This window comes from Eptatretus burgeri, chromosome 1, assembly GCF_056783735.1.
Source record: "Eptatretus burgeri isolate ZD-2024b chromosome 1, Ebu_testis_v1, whole genome shotgun sequence".
Classification (NCBI taxonomy): Eukaryota; Metazoa; Chordata; class Myxini; order Myxiniformes; family Myxinidae; genus Eptatretus; species Eptatretus burgeri.
Window position 1 is genome coordinate 78,834,687 of NC_140961.1, and position 8,744 is coordinate 78,843,430.

Below are 8,744 nucleotides of genomic sequence, written 5' to 3' on the forward strand. Positions count from 1 at the left end.
TTGATACAAGACATTAAAACCAAATTTAAAAACACAGTGTGTAAAAAGTAAACCGAGCCCCCGGATCATACGTGACATGATTCCAAAAAGCGAGGCCAACCTTGAACATTCAATGAAAATGTGAAAAATGGTCTCCGGGGTGTCGCAAAAGGGGCAAAATTCCGAGTTTTCAGGACATAATATATGGTGAGACAGGATGTTGCAAGGCAGGATGTTGTGCACTTGCCGCCATTGTAGATCGCCTGAGTGTTTGACAATAGGTTCTTTGTACATCACTTACAATTTTATTGTTGTGGAACGGTTAGCTTGAAGCAGCGCTCGCCAATGAGCTTGTGGCTCTGCAGGTTTGTCAGGAAAGATGGTGAGAACACATAGATTGTACACTGAGGATTTTTCCATCCGGTTAAAGGGCATAAAACTTTGAAATAAAATTAACAGATTTAGGAAAGCACATTGGGAAAGATGGAGGTCCCATTTTAACCCGGTTTGCTTATAGGTCCGTAAAATCACCGAGAAAATTCTGCCAATAACTCTGATGGACCTCACACTGGTGGGCACGGCAATATCAGCAGCTGGCTTCCATCTATGTACAAGGGGGTTCCTGAGGTGTTTAACTCTGGTAACGCTGACATCAATAAACTTTTGCATGAAAGATGTCACTACAGACCCCATTAAAAAAAGGATTTAAAAATATTGGTTCCTTTAAACACATCTGAAGGGAGTAAGCACTGGTATCACGGCAAAAAGAAACAGCCTGCCACGCTTCCAGCATGCTTCGGTAAAACAGAGGGACCAATGTCATATCCACGTGCTTCGTGTTGAGAAGAAAAAGCTCGTCACCATAGCCAAGTCTCCCAGCTTGCTTAAGCAAGCAATGGGCAAAGGCTTTCCATGGGACGTCGGAGTATAGAAGCCTTCGTGCTGAGAGGAGGCGAAAAGCCATCACTTTGCTCGTAACCTCTATGAGCCCCTGTCCACCTTCTGCAGTCGATAGGCTTAATATTCCTGGCCGGAGCCAGTGCTTTCCCCCCCAAAAAAATCCACAAAAAGACTTTGAAGTTTTCTTCGGATAAAAGCTGGGGCCTACACAGTGCTTTAAAAACATGCCAGAGCATTGATGCCGCAAGATTTTTAATGACCAGAGTACGACCCCGGTAGGAAAGCTGCTTCAATAGTCCCCTCCATTTTGTTAAATGCTGCTCAGTTTTGGTAATCAGCGATTCCCAGTTTTTTGAAATAAAATCTTGAATTCCAAGAAAGACACCGAGGTAGTGTATTCCTTCACTGGTCCATTCAAGCTGCCCTGGCTGGGTTGGAGGGGGAGTCTCATTCTGTGGACCCAAATAAAAAGCTTTGCTCTTTTCCATATTAACTTTAGTCGAGCTGGCCAGGCTAAATTCCTTGACAGACTCAACCAAAGCACGAACATTGTCATCTGAGTGCACAATTGCGCAGAGATCATCCGCATAAGCAATAGTTTTTACGGGATCTTCTAACGGCAGAGGATAAAACCCTTGTAGCCAGGTGTGTAAACGATGTAGTAAAGGTTCAATTGATAGGGAGTATAGAAGGCCAGACAGAGGGCACCCTTGACGGATACCTCTGGTAACAGGGAAAGGCTGACTTAAGATGTTATTCACTTTCAGCACACTAAAAATATTATTATACAATAGTTTGATATGGCAAGTAAAATTTTCCTTAAAACCAAACCCCCGTAAAACAGGAAAGAGATAAGAATGATCAATTGTGTTGAAAGCTTTTTCTTGGTCTTAAAACACCAGACCTACATTTCTATGTTCAGCAATACAAATAACGATCATGTCACGGACAATAAAAATACCATCGTGTATTGCCCTTTTAGGAATGCAGTAAGACTGATCGGGGTGTACAATCTCAATCAAAGGTTTGAGGCGTTTGGCAAGAACTTTCGAGAAAATCTTGTCGTCCGTGCAGAGGAGCGAAATGGGACGCCAATCTTTAAGTTGCTGGAGGTCTCCTTTCTTAGGTATGAGAGCGAGTATGGCCCTGCGACAGCTAACTGGCAACAAGCCTGACCGTAGGCTATCAACCAGGAGGTCAAGCAGCTCAGGTCCCAACAAATCCCAGAAGGCTTTGTAAAACTCTGCAGGGATTCCATCAAGTCCAGAAGCTTTACCTGTAGGCAAAGTTTGCAGAGCAATAAAAAGTTCATCGAGAATCACTTCCTTGTCAAGTTTTTGACATGCAGATTCAGACAAGGTGGGCAAAAAAGTTGTTCAGGAATGAATCATGTCTTCCTTAGTGTTTCTGGCACAATACAAGTCAGAAAAGTGTTGTTTGGTCAACCTTCTAATGTCTTTTGGATCGTGTGTTGCTCGTCCTCCTCGTGCCCGCAGTGAAGTTATTTACTGGTTTCTCTTTTTTTGCGCTTCTCACGCAAAAAAAAAAAAAATAAATAAAATAAAATAAAACTTGGAAGGAGTATCAATAAAGCTGTAGTTCTCCATTCGCAGCCTTATTAGAGCCCCTCTGGCTTGTTTTGTACAGAGTAAAGCGAGGAGGGCTTTCTTCGTTGTTAGTAGAGAACTAGTCCTTTCAGCACTGGGAGTTTGAAGGCTTGACTGGAGAGACAATATTTCTTTGGCAATTAGAGATTGCAGCACAGATTCATTCCTTGTACAAAAGGAGCTATATTGCTGGCAAAATGTCCCGAAATGGGTTTTCGCATTGTCCCATCATTGTGCGAGGCAGGAGTCGGAAGGGTTCCGTAGTAGTAAAGCTTCCCAAAAGGCTCGAAAGGCGACAGGAAAAGCGTCATCTTGCAGAAGACTCGCATTGAAGGTCCAATGGGCAGTGCCACGATTTCGAACCAGGGAAAGTATATGAAGAACAACCATGTGATAGTCCGAAAAGCCACTTGGGGTGATGTCAACATGGTCTATGACATTTAAAGAGTCATTATTAATGTAAAATCTGTCTATCCTTGCAAGAGATAGCCGGCCATTTGCACATCGGCACCACGTGTATTGTTGTGCAGACGGGTTCTGGAGTCTCCATAAGGGAGGATTTGGACAATGCCCTCTTTAAGGGTGCCGTACTTGGTGGGTGGGGCTCTTCTTCATTACGATCAAGGGTGGGATACAATGTGCAATTAAAGTCCCCACACAGACAAACAAGACCATCAAAATCAAGGTGTGTGAGGAACATTTCCAACTGTGTGAAGAAAACTCGTCTTTCTGTGCTCGTACGAGGTGAATATACATTTATTAAAGTGTGTTTATAACCATTATAAAGGAAATTAACTGAACATTTTCAGGACAGAAAGAGGGATTTAAATAAATCGCCACTCCAGCACGAGGACAAGTCAAGCTACTAAAGAACCATTGTCCTTTCATGATGAGAGTCCATTCGCTCGAGCACGAAGAGCTACATCTTGTCTCTTGCAAAAGAACAACATCAAAATGTTTTTGCTCGACAAGCAACTTTACCTGAGCTTTGCGCAGGGGTGAACGTCCCCCATTTATATTTAAGGTTACAATAGAAAATGTCATGGTGTAGGTAGGGAGGGTTTGTCAGGTGAAGGGAAGTTGGGTTGTGCTTGTAGCTCTTTCCGAGCTTTCAATACACACTTCCTAAGGCGAAATAATTGTGAGTCACACCAAGTTGTTCAGCCTTGAGGAGGAGACGTCTTGAAGAGGTTATAAAGCCAGACAGGTTCGGGAAGAAGGTTATAATCTTAACGTTTTTCTTTCGAAAAATGTCCTGAAGAAACTGGAGAATTTCCATGGGTGATAAATCATCATCACCCTCCAGTTCCTTGGCCATTGCTGGGTCATTCCAGACCTCGCTACGAGCACGAAAGGCAAACGACGAGGCCCCCTCTGAGTCGTAATCTGAATGGTTTTTATTTTTCTCTTCACACACTGAAGTCGATGCTCTCACAACGGGAAAATCGTCTTCTGCTAAAGGTGAAGCTGTTTCCACAGCGGGAGTTTTAAAGACTGTAACAGGGATTACCGTTTCTGAGGAGGAGGCTTCGCTCTCTCCTTCTGGGGCTGTTACTTCTTCCTCCTCCATCACCTCAGACACTTCGTCCTCAGCAGGGCGCGCGACGAGAGCAGGTTTGTGGTTCTTGATTTTACTGTCAGTGACCGGGGTGGTGACCAGAACATCTTGGGGCGTTGCGCTCGGTCCTTGTTCGTGAGAGGAATGAACGGAAACGTCTCCTCCCTTTTCAGCGAACACACTGAACCTATTGTGCAGCAGAGGACCAGCTGCAGGAGCTTCTGTTTCTAGGATAGAAACATTACATTCATTCGACGGCGCTATCTTTTTCGAACAGCTCGCCTGTGTGTCCTCACTTCCGCTTCCTCTTTTATAATTCCTCTTGGAGGACACGGTGATAAAACCCGCGTCATCAGCCGGGGAATTATCGGTTTCCGCGCTCGAATGTGAAGGTCGATCTCCCGTTGCAGACGCGCCATTATTATTACTAATATCGACTCTAGATGTGCCACTAGGATCGGCGTTTGTTCCTAACTGTCTAGATGTGCCACCGGATATATACTTCGGGCAAGCACCTTTTAAATGTCCGAAGGCACCACACGTGAAACGCGTCATTGTTTCTGTTGCAATGTACATTCGGTAATTTCGATTTTCAACTACCAACGTAGCTGAGGCATTGAGCGATTGAGCGTTGTTTTTTTAACACCATGTAACAGTGCCGCCGGAAGGTCATAATATGGCGGACTGTGGAATCCGAACGCAAACGAAAAGGAATCATGGAGATTTTTGACACTACCGTGCCAAACTGTTTTAAAACGGACAAGATCTGCTCGCTTTTCACGAAAGGTGGCAAATTTGATAAAGTGATTTTCACCGCCGGTGAGTCCAACATATTAACGTTAACGAAAATATCTGGCGGTAAAGACAAACCGGTTTCAACCGCCTGAGCGACGTAGCGCTCCTCGGAAAGAAAAACAACTCGTTGGTTCATCTTTGAAGCTGCGAACACATTTTCGAAACCAACGAGTTCTCCCAAGCCCGTCACGACATCCTCGACCCGAACCCCGTCGGGTGGACCAACTATCACCGCATTCTTGCGAGTAAGTGACTCATAAACGCTATTCTGCAAACGACTGTTCGCCATAGCTGAAAACAAAGGAAGCAAAGACCTGTCACGAGCAGAGTTCGCAGGCGAAGGTAAAATAAAATAAAGAATGAAAGTATAAGGAGAGAAATAGAGTATAAGGAAGAAGCTAAATCACCGATAAACGGCAGGCCTATGAAAACAAGGCAGATGAAAAAGTAGGCCCGGAAACCGAAGGTTTCAAGGAAAACCCACAAAGCACCGACCGTGCGCGCTCTCCTTCTCTCTCGTCTCAGCAGGAAGGGAAGGGAAACGGGGGGGGGGGGGAACCTGCACAAACACGTACAGTGATACAGAGGGAAGCGAAATGGGGATAGGAACGACAACAACACAACACTGTACTCACAGCTGCACACACGAAGCCGCCATGACGCCACACGAGAGAGAAAAAGGAGAGAAAAAGGAGAGAAAAAGGAGAGAAAAAGGAGAGAAAAAGGAGAGAAAAAGGAGAGAAAAAGGAGAGAAAAAGGAGAGAAAAAGGAGAGAAAAAGGAGAGAAAAAGGAGAGAAAAAGGAGAGAAAAAGGAGAGAAAAAGGAGAGAAAAAGGGAGAAAAAGGAGAGAAAAAGGAGAGAAAAAGGAGAGAAAAAGGAGACAAAAAGGAGAGAAAAAGGAGAGAAAAAGGAGAGAAAAAGGAGAGAAAAAGGAGAAAAAGGAGAAAAAGGAGAGAAAAAGGAGAGAAAAAGGAGAGAAAAAGGAGAGAAAAAGGAGAGAAAAAGGAGAGAAAAAGGAGAGAAAAAGGAGAGAAAAAGGAGAGAAAAGGAGAGAAAAAGGAGAGAAAAAGGAGAGAAAAAGGAGAGAAAAAGGAGAGAAAAAGCAGAGAAAAAGGAAAAAAAAAGGAGAGAAAAAGGAGAGAAAAAGGAGAGAAAAAGGAGAGAAAAAGGAGAGAAAAAGGAGAGAAAAAAGGAGAGAAAAAGGAGAGAAAGAGAGAGAAAAGAGAGAGAAAAGAGAGAAAAAGAGAGAAAAAGAGAGAAAAAAGAGAGAAAAGAGAAAAAGAGAGAAAGAAAAGAGAGAAAAAAGAGAGAAAAAAAAGAGAAAAAAGAGAGAAAAGAGAGAAAAGAGAGAGAAGAAAGAGGAGAGGAGAGGAGAGGAGAGGACTCGGCTTCAAAGGCATTATCAGAATCCGCCGATAATTCACAATCACAAAATAATTTTGTTCCACATCTCCTGTGAAGTTTACTTTTGATAAGGGTGAATCAGTTTTGGGGATTGTGCAAGCAGCCCAAGAGCTGAAAATGGATTGTCCTAAAAAACATAATAATAAAAATAACGTTGCAAGACCAACAAGCTACCTCATGCCTCATGTGAAGCCCCCCCCCCCCCAACACCACACCTTTCCAGTTTTCTTTTAACCCAACCACGAGTATTAAAGTGAAGAGCACAAAGCACTTCAAATAAATGCACAATTTATTTCCACATCCACCAAATGGCTGAAAAAGATCTTGCTGAAATGCAACAAAAGGGAACATAACATTTATCATACAAATGATGCACAGCCATTAAGAGTCATAATAAAGAAGGTTGTGACTGCATATGCAAATGTTCCTTAAATGGAGGAAGGGCACTGAAGGTTGGTGAGTATCCACCCTAACTAAAATTCACGGACAGGTGTTCATGTGTGTCGTGCTACTTCTACTATTATATAGTTCTGGGCCAATTTCATTCAGACTTACTAGAGGATCAGCATGACCCCAATTAATGTGTTGGTCTTGAGATGGTGGGAAGCTAATTCTCTATGTAAATGAGTATCGTGTAGCGCCGCCTCCAGGTGGGGAAGGGTATTACAAGTGTCCACCATTTACAGGAAGTGAGGCGTTTTGAATTATAAGTAGGAGGTATGCTTTTGCTTCATCCACGTAACCCGGGTTATTTTGTTTTTTTGCACATACAGAGCTGTCAGTTGCCTATACACTGCCTAAATTAAGGTATGCATCAGAAGAACGCGTTTCACGATCGGAACAAGATTGGCCGTTGGGCAAGTACTCGGCTCGTTTCAATGTTTCCGCAATAGGAACCACAGAAATAACACACACACACTCAATAATACCGTAAACTAAAACATATAAAGTACTTTTTGGTGATAAGAATTATCGACATTTTGAAAAAGCAAAAAAAAAAAACATTGAGCCATCTATATATTACTAAAACTCTCATCTTGTATATATGTATGTATGCATGTTCCTGAAATACAGCCAAAACGGTAGATGATAGCGCAAAAATTTTAGTGCCAGCTTACTCACCATTGTCCTACGGTGTGCAGTATCAAGTTTCTTTCAAATCGGGCAACGAAAAAAATTAAGAAACAATCAATTCCCGATTCAGTCAAGTACTTCAGGGCCCGTAGGTGAGATAACTCTAAGTACATGTGTAGTTAGCCCCAAACCCGTTGTTTAGAGGGAATTTATGTGATTCATTCGGGCTGCGACGCTTTGAGATAGCCGTTTTTCTGTTCTATCTTTATTTTGAACCAAGCACGTCTCAACCGCCATCACACAACAACCACCTTAACCACCACGCCAGCCATCGTCACCAACTACAACCACGCTCCAACCCTCAGACAACAACAACGCCAATAGCCACGACCTTTACCTTCACAACTCAATCCCGCAAACATCGCATCACCGTCATTCCCAAACGGCACCATAACCATCAAACCACCACCGAGAAACCCTCCAGCACCCTCACCTTTCTCCTTCTACGGCCATTCCCGCACCACCTGTGAACACTGAGCGTCGGGCTGTCTTGGGCTCGTTCAGCGATACGCACCGAGCCGCGAGCGCAAATAGCGGCCTTTCCGAGGGTGAGTTCGGATCAGGAACGCTACACGCCCACTTCTGATCCGTCCAATTAGCAAGCGCGGAGCGGCTTGGCCCCACCTCCAGGCGCGTCTGTGTGAAATCGATATATGCAAATTATAGGATCAGGGGAGGTTCACGCCAACTTTTCCTCTGTCCAATTGGCGAGCGTGGCTCCGCCCCCGAGGTCATCCTGATCCGGATCGTTGCATATTGTTTTCTCCTGCCAGCCTATAAAACGGCGAGCGCAAGGCGAATCATGGCAGAGTGTGGCAGTGGCAGAGTGTGGCAGTGGCAGAGTGTGTCGGCAGGGCAGAGTGAGTCGAGTCATCGGTGTGGCAGAGAGTGGAGTCGGGTGGCGAAGTCATCGGTGTGGCATCGAGTTGGGTTCTGCAGTCGGCTGAGGAGAGTTGCGGGAAGAGGCAAAGGAGCTCGGGTCCGAGGCGAGAAGGACGGCGGTCGGCGACGAGGTCGCGGTGTGAGATCGCCTCGTCTCCAGGTCACGTCTGGCCGCTCCTCCAGGTCACGCGCACATATTGGCCTCCAGGCCCGTCTGCCCCCTTGTCTATGAGGGTGGCTTCTTTGCTTTGCGTTTGAGTAAATGTGTGTTGGCGCCATCTGTAAAGTAGAACTGTATAAGTGTTGCCATGTGTGTGCGTGTAGTCGGTAGTAACTCTGCGTCATTGTTTCTTTTGTTTTAACTGCTATATGTGCATTTTGACTGTTTGGCTGTGTATGTGTGCTTTCCGTGTGTCGCGTAATAAATGTGCATTCTGTGAACTGTTTTCCCGTTTTGCTTAGTCTTTTCTTTATTGACCTTCCA